This window comes from Haliaeetus leucocephalus, unplaced genomic scaffold, assembly GCF_000737465.1.
Source record: "Haliaeetus leucocephalus isolate CR32 unplaced genomic scaffold, Haliaeetus_leucocephalus-4.0 Scaffold657, whole genome shotgun sequence".
Classification (NCBI taxonomy): domain Eukaryota; kingdom Metazoa; phylum Chordata; class Aves; order Accipitriformes; family Accipitridae; genus Haliaeetus; species Haliaeetus leucocephalus.
Window position 1 is genome coordinate 6,332,047 of NW_010973093.1, and position 21,920 is coordinate 6,353,966.

The window sequence follows — 21,920 nt, forward strand, 5'->3', positions numbered from 1 at the left end:
AGTACCCATTAAACCCCGTAAATACGACCTGCCAAGTACAGGATACGCAGTAAACTGTATAACATGCATGCTTTTGTTGCTTTTAGACAACATGATGTTTTATTCCACATTTAAGTCTCACATGTCCCTTGAAGGGCACTTTGTACCCAACACATGATTTGGTAAATACTGCTTCAGAAAGATTAGCAAGCTGGTGCTCAAAAGCATGAAAAGTTACACAAAGTTGATTCATTATCAAAATAAAACCAGAGAAAGTAGCTGAAGTGAAGTCTAATAAAAGCACAGCTCTTGCTGACATGGAAATACAATGGCTCTCACTCTAAAAAATGTCATTGCACACACGCACAGTATTTTTTTAAGAAAGTAGCCAAAGCACTGAAACAGCTAGTCTACAAAAATGTACTGGTTCATGGCATTCCTTTAATGCTACACAGCTTCTTAGGAGGAGAAATAAAATTACACTGGGAAGCGATCTTAATATCAAGTCTGAGAAACAAACTTCGGTTTTGAGGTTTGCAACCCCAAAAGAAACAGTAAGAAAATACAAAAGAACAGGCCCTCAGCCTTTCCTTTTTGCTTCACGGACTTGCCAGCAAAACATAAATGGGAAAGAAGTATCCCTGGGAACAGTGTACCCTCAGGAGAGGGCAGATGCTGGTTGCAGGCAGGAGCCCAGCTACAGCAAAACAGAGAAATCGCTTGGGCTGTTGCCTGGGCAAGAAAAGCCACAGGAAAGGGACGGGGATTCAAGCCACAGGAGGTTCAGTGTTGCCTTCAGCTGCCTCGCTTAGCTGCACCCTCATGTGCACAGCAGAAGCTGCTAGCAAAAAGATGCTCTTTTTAGGACAGTGGGAAGCCGGTCACATTGCAACCTTTCCCCCTCATTTCACAGTTTATTAATAAACTGACTGCTTACTGCCATGGTCTCTCAAATACAGCTCAACAGAAAATCAACAGACTTCATGCCCCACCTGACAGCATGCAGTTTTGTCAAATTATTCAATAAGGCAAAGCTGCTGTCCTGAACTGAGATACTTGCTGCTGTTCTTCCATGGAAGAGCTGTAGAGAGTTGAGGATCAGATCCTGCAACTTCTCTATGGTTTATAAGAGAAATTCAGACATCTGTGTTACATTCTTTTCATTTACAACAAAGAGAGGATCTGCAAAGCATCCCCCTCCGCTGCACACTTGTGATCTTCCTGCATGGAGAACAGCAACAGCCTTTTCCCTTCTCAGCACAGAAAAACACCTTCAGATTAAAGGCTAGATGATGTTCTGGCAAAAAACTGGATCCACAGCAGAAACCATCACTTACTGGGAGAGGGCAACAGGTACATGCCATCTAGTGCCAGATCCAGTGACACCCCTCCTGCCCGCTGCAAGCATCACCAGTTTCGCTACCCACAGTTACTGAGCACTGACTGCAGACCTGAAAAAATAAATTAAATAAAAAACAGTATCTCCTGTCATTCTCATTAATAGCTGGCAAACACGACCTACAAAGTTTGCCTGTGAAACAGAAAGTCTTTAAGTGGGTAAGAGAATTCACAAACGTGTTAATGCTTCCATCATCCTCTCTTTCAAAATAAATGTGACATTTGCATGTAACATGCACAAAGTCAGCTAATATACTCCTAACACTTTAAAATGTGGTTTAAAGATAAAACTACAATTAAAATATAATCTAGGAGGTAATTCAAGCAAACACACTGTCACTACGTTAACAGTCAACAGTATTTTTAATGGAAAATACTCAACATCAAAATCTGTCTTTCCTGCAAATAATTATTGCTAGGAAGAAATCAGGTATTTTCCCTGTCAAAAGAATCTTCTTGAGTACTTTCCTAATAGCGCACTTCTCAATTTGACTGGTTAAAATATACAGGGACAAAAGCCACTGTCCCCTCTCTCAGCAGCTCTCCAGGCTGTCACATGCTGCCCGTTCTGCGGCACAGGCGGCTGCTCTGGCTGCGGCTGTGCTGGTAGGAGAGTCCCTGGATCTGGCCCCCACTGCTCATTGCAAACTCCCCCCAAACCCACCCAGGCAGGCTGGACAAGGCCCCCCCCCACCGGAGGCCCAGCACCTTACCGTGTTAGGTTAAACTTACTGCCGACAAAATTTAGATCTTTCATCTATACCTTCAATGGTTTTAAACTGAAAGAGGGCAGGTTTAGACTGGATGTACGGAAGAAAGTTTTGTGATCAGGGTGGTGAGACACTGGAACAGGTTGCCCAGAGCAGCTGTGGATGCTCCATCATTGGCAGTGTTCAAAGTCAGGTTGGATGGGGCTTGGAGCAACCTGATCTAGTGAAAGATGTCCCTGTCCCTCGCAGAGGGGGTGGAACAGACAGTCTTCGAAGGTCCGTTCCAACCCAAACCATTCTGTGATTCAATGACTAATGCTGGGAAACAGCCTATTGACCACGTTTTACACAGATTTCCAAAGCAGCGAGAAAACCAGGCCAACAACCCCACACCATGCAAGGAGGCACTCGCTCTTCTCCCTTAGCAGCATGTGAAACGTTCCCTGGAATAAAACTGTTACGGGTTTGTGTGGTGCGTTTTTTTTGGTAGCAGGGAAGGGGGCCACAGAGGTGGCTCTTGTGAGAAGCTACTGGAAGCTCCCCTGGCTCCAAGTCGGAGCCGCCTCTGGCCAAGGCCGACCCAATCAGTGACTGTGGTAGCACCTCTGGGAGAACAGATTTAAGAAGGGGAACTGGTAGTGAGTAGGGGGACTGTAATGTGAGAGGAACCCCTCTGCAGATACCGAGGTCAGTGAGGAAGGAGGGGGAGGAGGGGCGCCTGAGGAGGTGGATGCCCCTGCAGACCGTGGTGAGACAGCAGGCTGTCCCCCCCCAGCCCATGGAGGGGAGCAGAGACGCCCCCAAGATGGCCATGACTCCATGGGAAAGCCCACACTGGAGCAGTGTGTGACTGAAGATCGATCCACGGAAAGGACCCACACCAGGGAAGTTTGGGAAGAACTGAAGCCCGCTGAAAGGACCCACGCCAGGGAAGTTTGTGAGGAACTGCAGCCCATGGAAAGGACTCACGTTGGAGAAGTTTGTGAAGGACTGTCTCCCATGGGAGGGACCCCCCGCTGGAGCAGGGGAAGAGTGTGAGGGGTTTTCTAATGCCTTTCAGCCTCCTGGGTCTGACCCGCTTGCATTCCTACCTCCAGGTATAGGAGTCGGCCAAACAATTTCAATGGAAGTATTTTACAGCCTTACTCACCGTGAGCCCCTGCACAGGGTCCGTGACCAACCACGCCACCATGGGGAGCTTACAGCACGTACCTCCAAAACCACAGGTGGAAAACCACCAGCCCCATCCCCTCAGGCTGCAGCACACTGCTGCTTGTAGGACAAACCGCAAGCTGGCAACACTAACAAATTTTCATTACGAAACTACCAATGTCAGAAATCCACAGTGAGGCTAGAGGGTTTTTTGTTGCCTCCTCTCTTGAAGTCCTTACAGCAGCAGCCCTGACACAGTGCTGCTAGTAGGCATGCTGCACAGTCCTCTCCTGCCACCAGCAAAGCGGTTCATGTGTTTATCCTATGCTTTCAGATAACCAACACAGTCAACCAAGCTGTTCAGAAAAGATTCACTGGTTACTTGGTGCTCAGCTTACAGTAGCCTCAGAGCCCATCCACTCCTGCAATGGGAAAACCACAAATTCTCTTCCCTAAGACTGTATTCGTTACCAGCTTGCTTCAGGGATTACCTACCATCAGACCCAGCTGCCAAGCTCTGGAAAAAACCTCACTTTGCAAAATGCTCTGATGACATAGCCTTTTTTTTTTTTTGCACCCCCCACCCCCCAACATCATTTACTGACGATTTTTTGTTTTGTACCAGATTTCAACCCCTCCAACGCACGTGGACTGTCTATGGCTGACAGAAGATTCCAGCTTCAGATGAAAAGCACTGCTGGGGAAGTAACTAAAACCCTGCAGAAGCATTTACAGTCTTCTTAACATGCCAGACAACTGGGAGTTGGCAAAAAGACTGACACAAAAGCAAGCCATTGTCCTCAATAAATATTAATCAACCTTCTTCAGCTGCCAAGGTTCCTATGAAACATCACGTGCCAGCTGTTCCCAGCTGGAAGTCCCATCTCTTACTCTGTCTCACCTGCAGAGCCATTAACACAGCTCCACCACTCCACTCTGTCTGGGCAGATGCTTTTCTTCCACCTCTTTTCACATTGCAGTCACTGTCATCTCAGGGATTTACCACAAAGGTCTACAAGTCTAACTCCAATCCTGCCACACAGCTCTAGCTTGCAAAAGAGATTTGAAATTCCTGCTTCAAACATCAAGTTTCCTAAAGATCTGTATATCCTGTGCTAATAGAAAATTATTGAAGAATAAATACGTGTTTTCCAACCCTGTCCTACGGAGCAATTCTGACACACAGGCTCACTCTGCACTGTAACACTGGAGCATACGTCCTTCTCAGCTCAAGACAGAAAAGCATCACTCTGTGAAAAGCTACGACCAACAAAGCATTTCCTATATACAATATCTCAAAAGAAATATGTCTGAGCAGTGGTCACAAAATAGACAGAGATAAAACCCAAATACACCAATTGTTTAAAAACATGTACAATCATTTCTCTAAATATTAGAATCACTGTAACAAATATGCATATTAAGTGCAAACAAAAAAAAAATCTAAATGCAAATTGCAAGAAATGCAGTCGCATGATTTCTACAGTTCAGATTTAATTAAAACAAAACAAACCCCAACCAACCAAACATGCAGAGACTTGGTTTCTAATACAGCTCCCACCTTACTGCAGAGGGTACTCTGACTGGATGTCTGAGTGATGCACAGCCTAAGCCAATGACAGAAAATGGAAAGATAAATCCTACAGAGCTGCCCAAGTCCCAGGGGCTGCTTGGCAGTGTTGGGCACCCTCAGCGCTGCCTGTGGGAACAACATCTCGGACCTCTCTGCCTGCTCTCGCTTCTCACGAAGAGGCAGGACCAGAAGTGGCCCATGAGAGGATCCAGTGCCCATGCGGCCCACACCCAAGATAGAAATTTGAGGTATTCACCTGTAAGCTAATGACAGATACTGTTCTCTGCTCTGTAAAAGCACCTAAGAAGTCAGGTCTTCATTCAGCAGAAGTTTTAACAAGTGCAAGTCAAACTGCCGAATCCCACCCAGCTGGTATTTCATAGCAATTTAGCCAGCAGCAAACCCCCAGTACTCCATACGCTCCATCTATGATTAGCGCAACTGTATACTGATAAGAGTGCTGCTCTTTTGTTACAGGTAAAGCAGAAGGCATAAAGCCACCTCAACAATTATTGACCTTTTAAAAAGTCTTAACTGAGCTCTTACTTCACTAGCACTGTGAAAAACAAACATAGGCTGTCTTAGGAGCAGGAATGCTGCAGCTGGTTATTTGGACAAAAAAGCAAATTTCCAGTACCAAGATTGATTAAAAAAAAGCAGGATAATACTAAAAAAAACACATAGCTTATTTTGTGCCTTTTCACAGAAGCTTACCTGAAAGCCTAAAGCAAAAGAGACCAGTTCTCATTCATTCGCTGAAAGTCAAAGAAGCACATCATTGTTAAGAATCACCTTTTATGTTTCAGTATTAACTCTAAAACCATAAATAAAATGAATTTTTTAGATTAAACTTTAGACTGCGTTGCTTTGAATATAGAGCAATCCCGTCATGTCAGGATCCATCATTTCACAAACCAGTCTCACCAGAAGGCACAGATCAACAGACCAGCAAGGGAACCAGCACTGGTACCTGGCAGGCAAAGAGGAGATCAGGGTACCATAAGGAGTATTAGTTTCCTCCAGCTGTTATTAAAACTACAACAGAAACTATTTGGGCATTTCTTGCCAACTGTTATAAAAAGCCTACTTGAACAGAACAGCTCTATCATGCGAGTTTGGTGGTAACAAGTAACACTCTTAAGACTGAAGACGTTGTTTCCGTCCCCAGAAAGCTGAAGGTTTGCATTAAATCTGCTCATAATAAGTAGTATTTTATAATACACAGTCCAGCTGCACATGCCCAGGTGATTTCCCACAAGGGACCAGCTGTTGACCACTGCCACCACAGCAAAATACCAGACCTGGTAAAGCAGGCAGCATTACATATCTACAGCAAACAAGCCTACCCAGAGCAGGACAGGACACGTACGATGACATCACAATATCCCAACACTGGTGCTGCTAATGACGGTTCACGCTCTGAAAGAGCAACCTGAGCAAGAAGCAATGTCTGCAGCCCGTCGCCTCTCCATGCAGAGCTGCTGCCCCCTCCTCACCCCTGCCTGCAGTGAACCCAGGGTCACACCAGGAGTAACCACACTTCAGTCCTGGGTACAGATCCGTTGCTTGATATAAGGGGCAGATCATGGCAAAGCTCCAACTCCTTAAGCAGTGAAGACGACCCACCAACACTCCTAACAAGCACGTGCGATCTAGCAGGCTATGGTGATGGAGGCACTAAAGCAATGTGCATGGGGAATTTAGCACTGTCACACTCTCGGGAAGCTGCAGGCTTGCTGTTTCTGACCATTTTATCTTCAAAGTTGACAAATTACAGGCAGGGGAAACCAAGCATTGCTTAAGGGGGATTTGACACCACACCAGCCACAGGTAGCACAGGGCTCCCTACAACGATGCACTGAGCACCTGGAGAAGAGCCTGCAAACGCATCTCTCTCAGGCACAGTGGTGACCTAAGGATGGGCAGCAGGTGCGTGGCCAGCAGCAGGGCCAAAACCAGCCATGTCCCTCTCCACCACTGCTGACCAAGCCAATGGAGATGGGTATTAACCTCTGACTTTTTCTGGGACGTTTATATCTGATCCGGTATGAGCCACGTTAAGTCCGCCCAACACATTACAGCCATACGGGACGGCAGCCATACTTCGTACCAGCACAAACACCATCTTCTCTGCTGTCTCCACAGCCTCACCTTATCATATGGCAAGGAAAGCTTTAAAGGCACCCAGAGAGGGGGCACCTGGCTTGAGGTCACTTGCTTCCCCATACCCACTCAGAATTGCACAGAGACAGGTTTCTGGGAAGCATCTGGCGTGCCAAAGGTGAGCGCATCAATGGCACAGCATGTGCACGCGTGCCAGGCACGCAGCAAAAAAAGAGCACGAGCATGTCACCACATGCCAGCCTCCAGAATAAGAACCATCATCCACCAGATAGGAAACTCTGGATGCTCATCGTCCAGCTGCAGGGCTTGAGCCAGGCGACTATTTTAGCTCTCAAAAAACACTGTATGTGCTATAGACACATTTCAATTTAACGTAACCTCAGATACAAAAAACATGGGACATTTTTGACTCTGAGTAAAGAATGAGAAGTGCACAAAAACTACTTAACCCAACACTGTGGAGACAAAACAAGAGAAACAAAAGTTCCAGCCTTGCTCTCTCCCACTGCGGGTCCTGGCTGGCAGCACTGTGCATTCCCCATGGGCACACTGCTGCCAGCTCTGGACTTCACCACAAGTCTCACAAGACCTGGTGTCCCCTCACACCAGCAGCTACAACTTACACAATCTCCTAAATAAGACTTAATTTTTTTAAATTGGTTTTCTCTCTACAATAGCACACAAAAACTGAAAAACAACAAAAAAGCCACCACAGCAGGCTGGCAATACGCTCAGAGTGCAATAATCAAGCAAGAACTGTAACTGAAATTATCCACAGAAGTCTACTAATGTCAGTTCTAAGGCTCTGAAATCTTATTAATAACACTGATTAGTGAAAATGAGAAATGCATCAGCTAACCACCTGACTGGTAAGAAAACATGAAAATTTAAAAGAAAGGAAAAAATCCTTATGCCATTCTGCAATGGAAGTTCCTTTTACCCCTACAAAACCAACTCAGCTTTCTTGATGAGCTTGAAAGTTTACCGGCTTGCCTTAAAACTTCTTCCCATTCCTTTGGCCCAGCTCTGTGTCTGTGACCTCTGCTCTCCCCTTGAAGTATTTCTTTCTTAGCTCCAGGCTGAGGGACATGCGTGCATGCTACCATGCTGCTCAGCTACACCATGGTTCTTAAAACAGGTTTAGAAGTCCAAACAGGTAACTCCAAATACATTTAGATTTTCAGAGACAGTGAATGCCATTTTTATCTCCTCTTAGTTTTTTTTCTGTTCATCTCCTTACCTTCCTTTTCAGTCACGTTAAGCTACTACACCAGACATGATGCTTTTGGAGGTTATACAAGTTTTTTCATACTTTCAAAGACCCAGAACTAGGGGCAAACACAAAGTTTCTCTGCTAAAGAAATAAGCACCATGGAGTCTCTCAACAAAAATTTCCCAAGTCCACTGATTTTGAAAGTCCTTGGAAAAAAAGCTCTACTTCTGCACAGAGGGCAGGCAGGTTTTCAGTACGGAAGGAGCCTGAGAGTCTGCCCGGCTAATCCCTACGGTCTCACGCTGGGTAACAGAAGACTGTTGCAAAAATATCAGCCAGTAGCCCCAACGCAGATCCAGCTATCTTCTTCCCTTGCCCTCATCCCCATTAACTCCTCCTCCCTCGGAGCTCCCAGAGAAAGGAACTCATGCACCAGTTCTGCATACAAAATCTGACTGTGCCACACAAAAACACCAAAGGGTCCTCTTGGCTCTTGCAAGGTGTCAGAGCACACCAAACTACAAGTTTTCCAGCTTCACAGCCATCTGTGCGCAGCCTATGGCCAGAGCCAACGCTGCTCTCTGTCTGCCTTAAGTCTCACCCCAGAGAAAACTGACCTGCAATGCCTTAAGATGCCACAATTTCTCCACTACAGCAGGACTCAAGATTTTTTGCTGATAAGGTGGAAGCTGCTTAATGCCGCCCTTGTATCAGTGATGCAATGCTCATCTCTGTTTGTGGCTGATCAAATGCTGCACCAGCACAGCTTGGGTCTGCTTCTGGTGCTGCTGCCCTGGGAGGCACCCCAGGGTAAGGGGGAAGCGGGAGGTATCAGCCTGGTCCTGCTGCCCCTGTTTTCTGCCCCATGCAAAGCCATCAGCAAACTCCAAAGTCATCGCAAATAACTTGCCATCAGCGGGAACAGAGCATTCGTTTCATGGAAAGGGTAGGAGAGGCTGGTTGCTTGCCTAGCTCAAAGCACGCCAGGGCAGGAATACCATCACGCCCTGAAACATCTCCAAGAAACAGGCATTGCAGAGCGCGTAGCAGCACACACGTTGAAGATGACAGATCAACAGCTACACAGTTGTCATGAAATCACCACGGTCTGGCAACCGAAAGAACATCTGCAGCTAATGACTGAAATTGTCCTCCAGAAAGAGTCCAAACTGTTTTTAAAAAGCAGCTTGATATGCTTATGTATGAGGTAGAAAGGGATAACTACTGGAGACAAAATACCAAACTTGTGGTAGGATTTCTTGGGCATCCAACTTGCTAGTATCTCTAAGGGGGGAGTGAAGGGCTTATGTTATTAGCTGGGCTCTGGCTGATCCTGGCAGAGTAAGTGCAAGTGCACACGTAGGGAAGGTACCAGACAGAATTCTCTCATTGCGTTTCCATTCTGTGATTACTTTTATTTTATTTTTAAAGAGATTTCCAAGGGTCTTTGTCTGTCTTTGACTCCTAACATGGACCAAAGCATATCAAACTCAGTCATCTAAAACAACTGCCATACTTGGGACTGAGGGAACTTTTCTTCTAGCACATACAGATTACCTTGGTCCTCTGAAGCACTGGGCAAAATTACTTCACAGGATCACTTGCAAGTTCTGTTCAGAATTATCTTTTCTGCAATATCCAAAGTACTGGGAATAGCCTCTTCCTCCAGCACATCACAGTGGCAGCTTTTGGACTTTAACTATGGGTAGAAATTTGGAAGAAACTATTGCTGTGAGACTGCTGCAAATGCAGAGAATGCTGTAACCCATGGTGAACAGGGACACTCAGCTTAGTCGACCTGTGGACCTCTCTGGGCGTAACACTGACTGAGCAGTTGCTTGTTCTCCTGGCATATGAGTCAATGTTCCTGCTGGGCAGTAAAGCAGCAGCAGCTCCTGCCAGCTTGGACGAAGATGACCCAACCTTCATCTTCACCAGCTCAGCTGCCATGAAGCAACCAATATTGGTTGCTAAACCCACATCTCTCGAATGCAATGCCCAAAGGGATAGCAAAATTTTGACCCCAGTATTACATCTGCAGTTTAGTGCATTGCTCCACAGTGTGGACAATCAACCCCTTGAAGAACATCACCACAGAGGGTTCGTTGTGTTTGGTTTGGGTCTCAAAGACTCAGGACATGCCAGCACAACATTACTCTAAGGACGTGAACGCTGGGCAGTCAAAGCTTCACTGCCGAAGTCAGAGTACTAATCAGATTTGAGAGGGAAACCCAATACAAACCTTCCCAGAAAGCTTCTATTTACTGTATGGAAATAGCGCCATGGACAAGAAGCTCCTGGACTCCATCCCAGGTGCTGTGAGAGCAGCACAGTGCCCTGGCACAAGGCAGGGTCCATCTCAGACCTTTGGCAGCTCAACTATGAAGCAGGTTCCCTGCTGCCAGTTCAGTTACAGGCTCCCGTTCAAGTCAGTTGTGACTGCAACCTGTCTATATTAAAGCAAATGACCAGCCCCAGAAACATTGCATGTCTTCACTGAAATAAACCCTGCATTCACACATTCTTCATTTACAGCTTATTTTTGTAGGGCAGGAAAAAAACAGCCATACTGACAAATCAGACTTGGAATTTCCAGTTCAACTCACAGAAGATCCCAAATCATGTCCCTGATGGGGAAACCAACTGAGCCCTCCCACACGAGTCCACAGACACACATGGGCCACAGTTCCCACCACTCCTGTCTCAACCTTTGTCACTTCCATGCTTGCCGAGAAGATCCTTCTCTCATTTGGTCAGCTGTGGTCCTCATCAGCAAGATCAGCAGGGATGAAGCCCTGGGAACAGGCCAGAGAACAAATTCTTGTTCTCAGCCCTGAGGATATCTAGCACTGATGCACAGTGGCAAAGCTTAACCTGTAGGAAGCGTATTTGGCCATGACTGGCATAACCAGCTTTGCAGATAAGCTCTAGGATGTTACTCCAACTCTTCTCAAAAAGAAATAAATTAATAGAAACATGTTTTAAAATAGATTTTGCATTTCCAGGAGAACTCTGGCAAGCTTGTTCAGATACTCAACAACGTGTGCCCCCGGTGCAGCAACAACTCAACTGCCAAGCTGCTGCCTAAAGCAGCACATCTCCAAACCTTTACATCCAACCCCTTCTTCTTCCAATGGAAGTCCGAGCTCATTCACAACTCCTTTGCATAAACTTGCACGCATACTTGTACCATACAGTCACACTTCCTAGTTACAACAGTTGGGCTCCACCAGATCAGAAAGGAGAGAGCTGACCTCTACTTTTCCACAAATCAGTAAGGAAACCAGCTTTAAAAGCAGACATCCAAACACCCCAATTTCCACATTCTGACTGTTCCCACTATCCCAAGGCAAAAAGTACCTTGAAGAAAGGATTGAACTCGCATGTCTGTCCTTGGCTCTGGGCCACCAGTCTTGGCCAGCCCTACACGAAGCAGTTCTGATCATCCTCCCCCTTCCTACCCTATGCCCATCCATATTTCTGAGTGGGACAGGAGGAAAGAGGACATCAAAGGTAGGGCGAGGTTTCCAGTGTTTGGCATGAAACCAGGTCCTGAACTGACACTGTTCAGGAGGGGAACTGGTCTTTACAAGAAAACTCGGACATGGTCCCATCACTCCCCAGAAGGAATTTCCAAATGCAATGCTTTTATCTTAGTCCATAACCCCTCCCAGGTCAAAGCAACACAGCCATGTGTTTTTAAAGGAAACTGTTTTATCTCTGTCCACGAACCTCTTCAAAGTACAAACACTTTGCTCTCTGGTCCAAAAGCAAAGCGATGGCTAATTCAGTTCAGAGAACCACTTCCAGAGAATTAGGTCCAAAGCAAACCATAAAACCCTTTCGGTCCATAGAAAAAATAAGCCTAGAAAAAAACTGATAGAAGGACTGACTCCCTTTCGGCTCAGCTCTGCCTGCTCCCAACAGCTGTCCTCCTTACACCACAGGGCATCTCCTGAAGCACCTCAGAAGGATCAGATAAATTATTCAAAACACAGACTAATTCCTGGCGCTTGGACTCTTTGTTTGCTCCAGGATCAGCTCGAGCCGACTGCTTCCTGGAGCGCTTGCTCTGCCTCCAGTAAAGGGCAAACACAAAGGCTTCGATTTGCAGAAGAGGAAATCAATTTAGCAGCTAATAAATACGCAATTTGTGCAATATACATACCCTCCATCTCCCTTGATGCTCATACAAAAGTTAATGGGCTATACCCGGCTAAGCACAAAGTTATTGCACACGTTCACATGAATGGCAGTTTAGCTCGTTTGAGAGCAGAACCGGGAGGGAGACAGATAGTGGATGCTTGGCAACACCATGTTGTATTTCCTCACAAGCAGCAATAGCAGAGATTCCTCCACAGAGGCTACAGCCTGAGGAGTCAAGGTCACACATTTTGGAAGATGCTCTGCAGCATCACATGACAGTCCTGATGCAAATCCAGACCAATGATATCTCACACACCCTGTGCAGGGTCCGTACAGGCATGGAGCAGGCATCCAACCGGCAGTGCAGAGAGCTCCACAAGGACCTTTGCTTACCAATAGTTTGGTCTCCTCAAAAATTCACACACTCGGCACACAGGAACTTAAATAAACCTATGACATCTGCTAAAAGCCATGCTTGCACCTTTCCACCTAACCATGGCGAGGCGCAAACATGCTGCAGCTGCACCAACTGCAGAACTTACCTTGAAGCAACAGCCACCAAGTAGACCAAGAAATGCACATCATGGCTATCTTCAAGATCTAAAGCCTCCCCTCAGACAAAAGGAATCCCAATAAGATTGCAGATGCCCATAGGAGACAGCTTAACCTCACTTAAAATAAAGCAGAGCGAAAAGTTTAAAACTGAAGTCAGCAACGCAGCCTATCCAGAAGTCTCCTGAATGCAGGCCGACACAAAGCTTTGTTGCCACAGCTGAGGCACACTCAGACACTGAGGCAGTGCAAGTTTTCAATTCTCCCTTCCCCCTTTATTGTCATTTCCAAATGTATTCAGCTGCCAAAGTTTATCGGTCTTCTTTTACATCCTTTGATTTAAAATTAATCCCTCCCATCCTCTGGGTGCTTCGAGTTTACCATATTAAATCACATGAATTAGTTCAAGTCTGTCCCACTGCAAATCTCCCTGCAGTCTATCCTTCCCTTCAACTGCAAGAAGTGCCTCAAAAACCCACCAATCCAGTCAGGCACAGTTACTAAAAGGTGAAAACACTGAGATTAAAGGCAGGCAGGAAGCTAATTAGCTCCAACATGGTGCTCTTCTAACTCATAAGGTTATTGTACACCAGAGCGCCGATTTCGTACACTTGCGGCTTGCCAGCGCAACGCAACTGTGGAAATCTGCTTGATCCCTGACAAGCAAACATGCACACACACAAAAAAAAAAAACCACCAACCCAACACAGAAAAATAAGAGCCAGTTGAACTAATTGAGCCTACCACCCACACCAATGATGCACCCAGGAAAGACAGGGGCTGGGGAGGCCACACGAATTATTTTGGCAGAGGTGCAGCCTGGCACCTCTGCAGAGAGGCTCCTCAGTGAGTCAGAAGCATGAGGCTGTCCCACAGGCAGCACAGCACACACCTCTGCCCTGCCAGCAACGCGAGCTATGAGGGCTGCCTGGCCTTAAGACACTGACATAGTGTCAGCACCCAAGAGGAGCTTGCAAGGGGACCTGCTTCCTAATGCCAGCAACTGACTTAGGCTTAGATTAGTTTAGTGGGCATGGGATTTAGGATAAGCCTACACCCAGTGTGCCGTACAGGCACGGTTTGACAAGTGATGGAGCCAAGCCACCATGCTCCCTGCCTGCCTCTGGGAAGGTGGGTGTCCTACCTCCTGTCACCCCCAGCAGCAGCATCCTACCCCCTCACCAGCACTGCAGCTCGGGGAGCTCTGCCCCCTCCAAGGGGAAGGCTAGCTCCTGAGCTGGGACCAGTCACAGGGTGAAGGGACCAACACGGCCTCAACAAGGGAGATGCCTACAAGGTGAACAGATAAAGGGGCTGTATATGTTAAAGGTATATATGTGTTAAAGGTATATCCGTACTAGCACCTGCAGTCAATATCAAGCTCGTAACACAGGAATACCCCTTCGAGAGGCTGCCAAACATGGTGCCACCTGCAGTGGCAGTTTTCCAGGCATCTTACATACAGCTATACAAGTCCACCTAGCAAATCTCAGCAAGAGATTTATAACAGGGATAACTTGTCCAACAACTCAGCAATGGTACAAGGAGGTAGGGTGGGGATAGAAAACAGGGTGCAGAGTCACAGCAAAAATAACTTTGTCTTGTTCAGACAACCAGAAGAACCCTGACTAAAAACCAAAGAGGGCTTCAAGGCTGCACAAATCCTTCCTGCAATCCCACTCCAAGAGAACAAGATGAAAGACACCCTCCCTGCAATTTCATGCTTTATGGACAATGACTTAACCCCTAGGCACCTTCAGAATAACTTAGAGCCCTTTCTCATTGATTTTGATAATCAAATATTTTGATATTTTAACAGTCACCCTAAACATCCAAGTCAGTTGCCTACTGAGAGGGGTGAGCCTCACAGCTTTTGTTTCAGATACCCTCCAAACAACAGAACTGCTATCATCACCAAAGAGTGGCATGTGCATATGGAGGGGTAACTAACATGCATTAGCTATTCCACTGTCAAAGCCTAGCAGAGACGCAGTGTTCAAGTTATGTGCGAGCTGAACCAAGGAAACACAGGTGAAGCATCTCTCACTAGGGATTCACCATGAGTTAACTACCACACATTAATTAATCCAGCCATAGCAACACACCTTTTTAAAAGGAAGAAATTTTTCAGTGCTCAACAGGCACTGCACTATCATTTACCCACTGCTCACACATTTCTTCTGCAATCAAACAATCCTGCAACATAAAAAGAAATCTGAGGATCTAGAAGACAAACAAAAGCCCTTCACAGGGAATGCCAGCAGACTTGAATAACACAGTGCAGGATTCGCATTACTGAAGACACTGGCCAAGCAAACAGCACAGTGACTGCACAGGGAGATTGCTGGAGGAGGGCTCCTCCGCCAGCAACCAATAACCAGAAACCAACCAAACTGATATTAAAAAAAACCCACCAGCTTCAAAATGCAGTAACTACTGGACCAATTGACTTAAAGACACAGAATCTCCTGAACTGGTGTCTTTACAGGGACTGGGTTTCTCATTGTAGAAGAGATGTTACAGCCCAACCATAAATGACCATGATCAGCACAGGAATCTCCTAAACATTTGTTCATCCCTCCAAAGCAGGAAGCCAGACTGTACAATAATAATAATAATCCATCCTGACCAGAACATCCATGGAAGAGCCCACGCCCCAAGGTGACAACCCCTGAACCATGATGAAAAGGTTCAACTGCCAAAATCAGGCATGTTTTCTCCACCCTGCTGCTGCAGCGGAGCAATTCCCACCTCCCTGAGCTGGATGCTGTTCCCTCAGCACGCAGCAGAAGGGCAACAAAAACATACAGATCTAAGCAGGCATTGATAGCTTTGGTGAATACAATGCAGTCCATTTTAAATAAGGTACATGAGATCTGGGAACATAACCAGCACCTTTTGAAAGCTGGTCCAGATCAGTGCACTCCAGCCTTTGAGAGGATGCCAGAAGCATCACACCCATTCAGAGATTTTTGTACCTTCTTTATAAACATCACTTCAGTGAAACTTGGATGGACATCTGCTGCTGGTTCCTGCGCTGCAGGGCAGAGTGCTACACAAACACCCTGTGCAGCTTCTTTCTCTCAGGCAGTTTTTCTTTCTAGCTTCCACTGGCGACATACAGCAGCTATTACTCCCATTGGAAAGTAGGCCCCCACTTTTTCTTTCAACTCACATAAAATCTTATCAAACCTAAATCCAACAGAAGACATCTGACTTCAAAAGCAGCAATCACATCCCAGCTGTACGATCCTAACAAGGTGTTCATGTTTGTTTGATAAACGCAGAGCTTGATGTGGTTGCACAAGACTCCTGTAAGTAATGCTTCACTACATATACACCGGGACTGTGAATAAATTTAATTTGGGGGACTCCTCAACAAAATCAAGTTTGGAAAGCACACTTTTTTTTTTTTGCTTCCTCACAAAACTCGTCTTTCTCTTGCTGGATGGCCCTTGTTTTGACAGGCAACAGTGTGATTTCCGCTCCTGCTGGCTCCATTAAAATCAACATAAAATAACTGAAAAAGCCTCCCAGCGCCTGATGAGACTAACTAGTATTTTGGGGCTGCCCCTTTACCAGGAAAACAGACATATGAAGAATGTCAGTTGATTACAAGTAAACCAAAACGGAAAGCTGAAATGCAAAACCACATGCTTACATATAAATACAGTCCTACACGTGCAGGTGTACACTAAGACTCAAACACAAAGCAGATATGGTCATCCATATCCTGGCAGAGATACCGTACAGGAATAAACTGGTAGGCACAAATGAACTGAAATACATGGGTTTGCTCACTGCACAACTATCTTTACCTTCCATAATAAATGCAAATGCATCCAAGTAGACATACACCCATCAATCTGACAAATCTGCCAGTGTCAGCTTACACCAGCGGTGTACATTAACACACACCGGTTTTATAATTCCAATGTGAGCAAGAGTTAAGTACAATCACCTTCTGATTTTATCCAATCAGTTCCCACCTGCTAAAGATACAACTCACTTTGCCTACATTAGAATAAGAACAGATAATTAATACACAGTGACAGATAACGCTTATTTTACTACCTACTGAGGACAAGGATTCATTCTCCCAGTCCCCGCTCTTTTCTTATTCGTTCTTTTCTGTCTTCCTTGTTTTCTAATCCACATCACACATTTCATTTTACCTGGCCATTCATACACTGCTTCATACCTCATCAGCTGCTTGCTTGCTGCTCCCTTTGCTTCACCCTTCCCTCTACCTCCCAACTGTCTTCTTGTTCCCCAAATTCCCCTCCTTGAGGTTCCCTAAGCAGATTGCCGTGTTTACTGGGGCTCCTCTTACCTCTCTAAGCAGAGGGGCATAATGGAGGGAGAAAGTAAGTCCACCCGCCAGCCTTTTGACAGTGCCCACATTGTGCCCCAGCAGATCCAACATCTCAACATCGAGGCATCAGCACCTCGTTCCTCTCCTCCTGCCAGGCCTGGGTCCAGGAGCACTTTCAGCAGTGGGGAGAAGAGCTGCTCCAGTCACTCCTTGCACTCAAAGGCAGCAACACAAAGAGGAGGAAGATACAAAAGTCATGGCATCTCTTACAGAATTCCCGTACCGAGGATCGTACCAGTCATGGTGATGCCCTCAAATGGGTTCAAGTAATATTCTGCTTTTGACACCTGTTGTGGTTTAACCCCAGCCAGCAATTAAGCACTACGCAGCCACTCGCTCAGTAATTTGAAGGCTCTAGTAGACCCCAGTGCACAGTGTACCTTTATGCCATCAAGTTATAAAGGGGCAGAACCCATCTGTATAGGCACCGCAGCCACTCCAGCCCCTGCGACAAGCACTGCCACTGAACCAGAGAACCAACCCATGCCAGTATCAGTTGCCCCCACACAGAAGAAGAAATATACAAAAAAATCAGTTCGCTTAGTGAGGGATGAAGATGAACCAGGGTCATCACGAGAACAGGAAGAAGAGGCAGAACCAGAGGTAATCACCCAATACCTATCCCTCAATGAGCTGCAGGACATGTGAAAAGATTTCAGCCATCATCCAGGTGAGCACATTATCACCTGGCTGCTCCAATGCTGGGACAATGGGGCAAGCTGTTTGAAGTAACTATGATTACCCCAAAGACACAGCACAGATTACACACTGTCGCCAAATTCATCTGACCACAGTGACTGACAAAGTCCTTCACAGTGTTCACCAATTAAGTCATCTGCCAAACATGAACAATTCTTGACCTCTCAAAAAGCCTCTCAGAAGCTCTTTTCGGCCAGGCAGAGAAAGGTAGAGGGCAGAGCTTCCTCGTACATAGGCAGAAACCCATCTCCCAATTCCAATATGTCACTGATGGCCTGAATGGCATCCAAGGGTGAGAGTGGGACTCTAGACAGTCTCTTGATGCACTCAGATACCCCTTGGCAACCTCCCTGCCCAGGTTCCTTGCCTCATATCCACAGACGATTCTCTAACCAGCTATGGACTTTCTCTGATTTTTGCTAAAAACAGAGAGGTTATGGCTGGAGTAGGGTAGAGAGGGCAAAGGCCTCAATGGGGGAGCAGGCAGGACCATGCATGTGAAGGTAACTGAGAATCCCAAATTCCAGCTGAACAGGTCAGGAATTCCCACCCAAAACATCTGTACCATCACGTACACTCTGAAAAGACATACAGTATGTATGCTTTGCTTTTGAAAGACACCAGAGCATACCAAGCAGCAAGTACTTCAAGAACTCCCAGTTGCCTCCAGTCTTCCTGAATGCTAAACACAGGAGCTGAATCTGTACCAGCCAGTTTTAAGCAGTTCCAGCTCCTGCTTGGCACTGGAGGTAGGACAAGTGACTCCACAGGTTGCAATTAGAATCAAAATTCTTCCTGTGCCTTAGAATTAATTACATTTCTAGATTTCACACCACCATTCTTCAACTGACAATTTTCTACATAATGTCAGCAGTAAAGACTATAACTAATTTTGGCCATGAGAGAAATGCAAAATTGCTCCAATTACAGTTCGAGTGTTGTTTTTTCAAAGTGGGATATCCTACTTCCCACAGAATCTCTGTTTTCTCTGCAAAACATCCAGGACACTAAATATGCAGGACTTCTTCTGGACTTTTAACTTTACACATAACTAAGGAGGACAATAATTCTTCACACCAGCAGTCACCGGCATCCAGACAGACTTCAGTTTGCACACAACTAACAAAAATTTCAAAAATTATGAAATAGGCTATATTTTCAGCACTTAGAATTCCAGTTCTCCTTTGTCTCTGAGCCATCAACCGTGCCTTGAACACGGCACCATCAACTGCACTGGCCAGGGGGACCCTTTGGGAAAAAATGAAGCTCCCAAGTTCATGGGCATGAACAGCTGACGCATTTAGCCAGGAGAAGACATGAGCATGAAGCTGGGGCATGCAGAACACTAAGCATGACGAGACCTGAAGCAACCCCTTGCTTGATCGCAAGGCTTGAGGGCCACGGCTGCACAGTAAGCCCAGCATGAGGACAGCTAGGTGTCCCTTTGTCTCAGTATTGTCACCTGGAGGGGCTTTAGCCTGTGTGCAACAAAAATGCTGTAGGATATCAAATTAAAAACAAAACAGAGTGGCCTGTAGAGACCTTCTGGATCTGCTGCCCTAGCTCCAGACACCAACGTGATGGGCCTCAATTTCCATGAAGACTTCTCCCCTGTACCATCACCCCCACCTTCTCCCTACCCCCAGCACCTGCCAAACTCCCTGACAGCAGATACTCCTTACAAAACCGTCAGCCCTCATACCAAAAGAGAAAAACCCTGCAAGAGGCTGTCACCTCAGGCCAGCTTGCCCAAGCACATGTCCTCTGGGCATGGTCTCCAAAAGCAATGGATTGCTGTCCGGAGGACACTGCCATGGCCAGAGTTGTCCCACCCTCTCCCACTCCCACCACCTCCTTTGCAGCAGCAGTTGCACAAGCTGGATCAGAGAGTATTTCTGGCTGAAAATTAAATGAGCAAAACTTTTTTTTTTTAAATATAATTACTTGTTTCCAGCTTAATAACTTCCCTGCTCCACCTCACCATACCGTTTAAGCCAATTAAATCAACACTGACGCAGTCCTACCTACTTTTCGCCCCACCCAGCAATACATTCCCACACCTCCCTTGCACCAGTGCTTGCCCAACCCCACCATGAGCAAACGCTGGGCACCTGAACTATGGAAAATTGGCCAATTTTTGGTGGGTTTGCTTTGCTACAGCTCAGCTTACCTTGGCATCAGCAGGGAGCCAGCAAGAGCGGAACACGTGCCGGGGGCAAGGCCACAGTGCACCTCTGAGAGCAGCTAGACCTGCCCTGGCAGACTGCAGACCACCTGCAGACACGTCCAGATCCTTCCCATCCCACCCGCAGACTCCCTTGGCTTTGCACAGGCAGTCACACAGCAGCAGAGGGATCCCAGCCTAGGATGGAGTTTCTTGCTGGTTCCAGGAACCTGCCTTCACCATCGCTGCCACAGCAACCTGCTCCTCCAGAGCCCACCCAGGATCCTACACTCAGCTCCTCCCAGGGCACAGCACTCATCTGTTATCTTAACAAAAAACACCCTAACACCAGCTTTCACCACAAGCACTTGCGTATCATCAAACTGGCCCTGTTGTCCTGAATTCATATTTAAATAGCCACTTTAAAACAACTACAACAGAAACAAGTGCCCTTCCTCCACCTGGAGAAAGGATGCAGATGCTACATCATCACAAGCTTACAGGGCATCACAGGTTCTGGAGTCAGGGTGCAAAACCAACTCTCATCCCTGAAGATACACAGGATTCAGGGGAATGATGCATAAATATGAAAAACAGGGGTCAGGTGGAAATACAAGGGGCAACAGAGAGAGTTGTAACTGCACTGCAACAAGGCTATTTCTTCTTTTATCACAACCGCCTTGGTGTATCACAGACAAGGTTTTAATCCATGCATTTAATTTAAAAGTTTTGGGATTCTGGTTTTTGAAAGGTGTTGTAAACATGGATAATACCACCCTCCCAGGGCCCAACAGGTACACACCCCTTCATCTAGCAAGCACAAGAGCTTCACACAGCAGAAGCTGCCAAGAGCAAAAATTCACCTCTTTATTCCAAATATACCAAACTCTTTAGTTTGTATCATCAGTTCTCCGCCCAGAGTCCTAGCAGGACTGAACAGAGACTACAGCAAACAACTATGACAAACATTATTTGCTGAGAGCGCTTGCACCTCTCACAGAGAGCGTGACCTTTCCTTCTTCTACTAAAAAAATAAAAAGTTCCCAAAACAGGGCAAACAGCTTCTTTAGTATTACCACCTCTGTATTAAATTAATAAAAAAATAAACCAGTACTGCGTCTCCTCAGCCTAATGAAGCCTAAAACGCTGCTCAAGCCGCGAGTATTTTTCAGTGGTCTAACTTCAAAGGAAAAACTCGAAATGTGTTTGCTGCAGCTCTCCTGAAAAATAAATATCCACTGTTTTTGCAAGACTCAACCACCAACAAGTGCAGGCGGGAACCCTGGCAACATGACCCTGCTGTAACACTGTAAATTTCCACCCGAATGAAACAAAACCGAACCAGAAGTTCACGGCTGAACTGTTCTTACTTCAACGCCTGCCCTGAGAACAGCACCTCAGCGCACGCAGAGGGACGAGGACGACGGCGCACCGAGGCAGGGCGCCGAGCAGAGCCGGGGCTGCACCGGCTCCGGGGCCGGCCGTCCAGCCGCAGGCCGCCGCGCTCAGAAGCGCCGACCCGGCCGCCTGCCCGCTCCCACCCCGCCCGGGGCCGCGTCCCGGGCAGCACCGCGAGGCTCCCAACGAGGGGACAGGCCGCCCCCGACGCCCTTTCCCTCCGGCTGGGCCCCCCCCCGCAGCCGCCTCCGGGCTGCTGCTGCTGCTGCCCGCGGCCTGCGCGGGTCACCCCGGAGCGGCCGCAAAATCGTCCCCGGCCGGGAGAAGCCGGAGCCACGTCCCGCCGGCCTTTGTCCCGCTCCGCGGCTCCTTCCTGCCGCCCGGGGCGGCGCGGCCCCCGCCGCGGGCAGAGCTCCGGGGCGGGCTCCGCTCCCCTC

General features: G+C 47.0%; 1 protein-coding gene across 3 annotated transcripts in view; it reads right to left on the minus strand.

Moving 5' to 3' along the window:
* MAP2K4 (mitogen-activated protein kinase kinase 4) overlaps nt 1-20,257 on the minus strand; it is a 100,353-nt gene extending 80,096 nt beyond the window's left edge. For 2 of the 3 annotated variants that reach the window (XM_010579455.1, XM_010579454.1), the window contains exon 1: nt 17,181-17,235. The gene's annotated coding sequence lies outside the window, so the exon portion shown is untranslated. Of the gene's footprint in view, nt 1-17,180; nt 17,236-20,091 lie in introns of those variants that run through there. The other variant, XM_010579453.1, reaches the window with a different exon arrangement.
* Nucleotides 20,258-21,920: the final 1,663 nt, after the last annotated feature.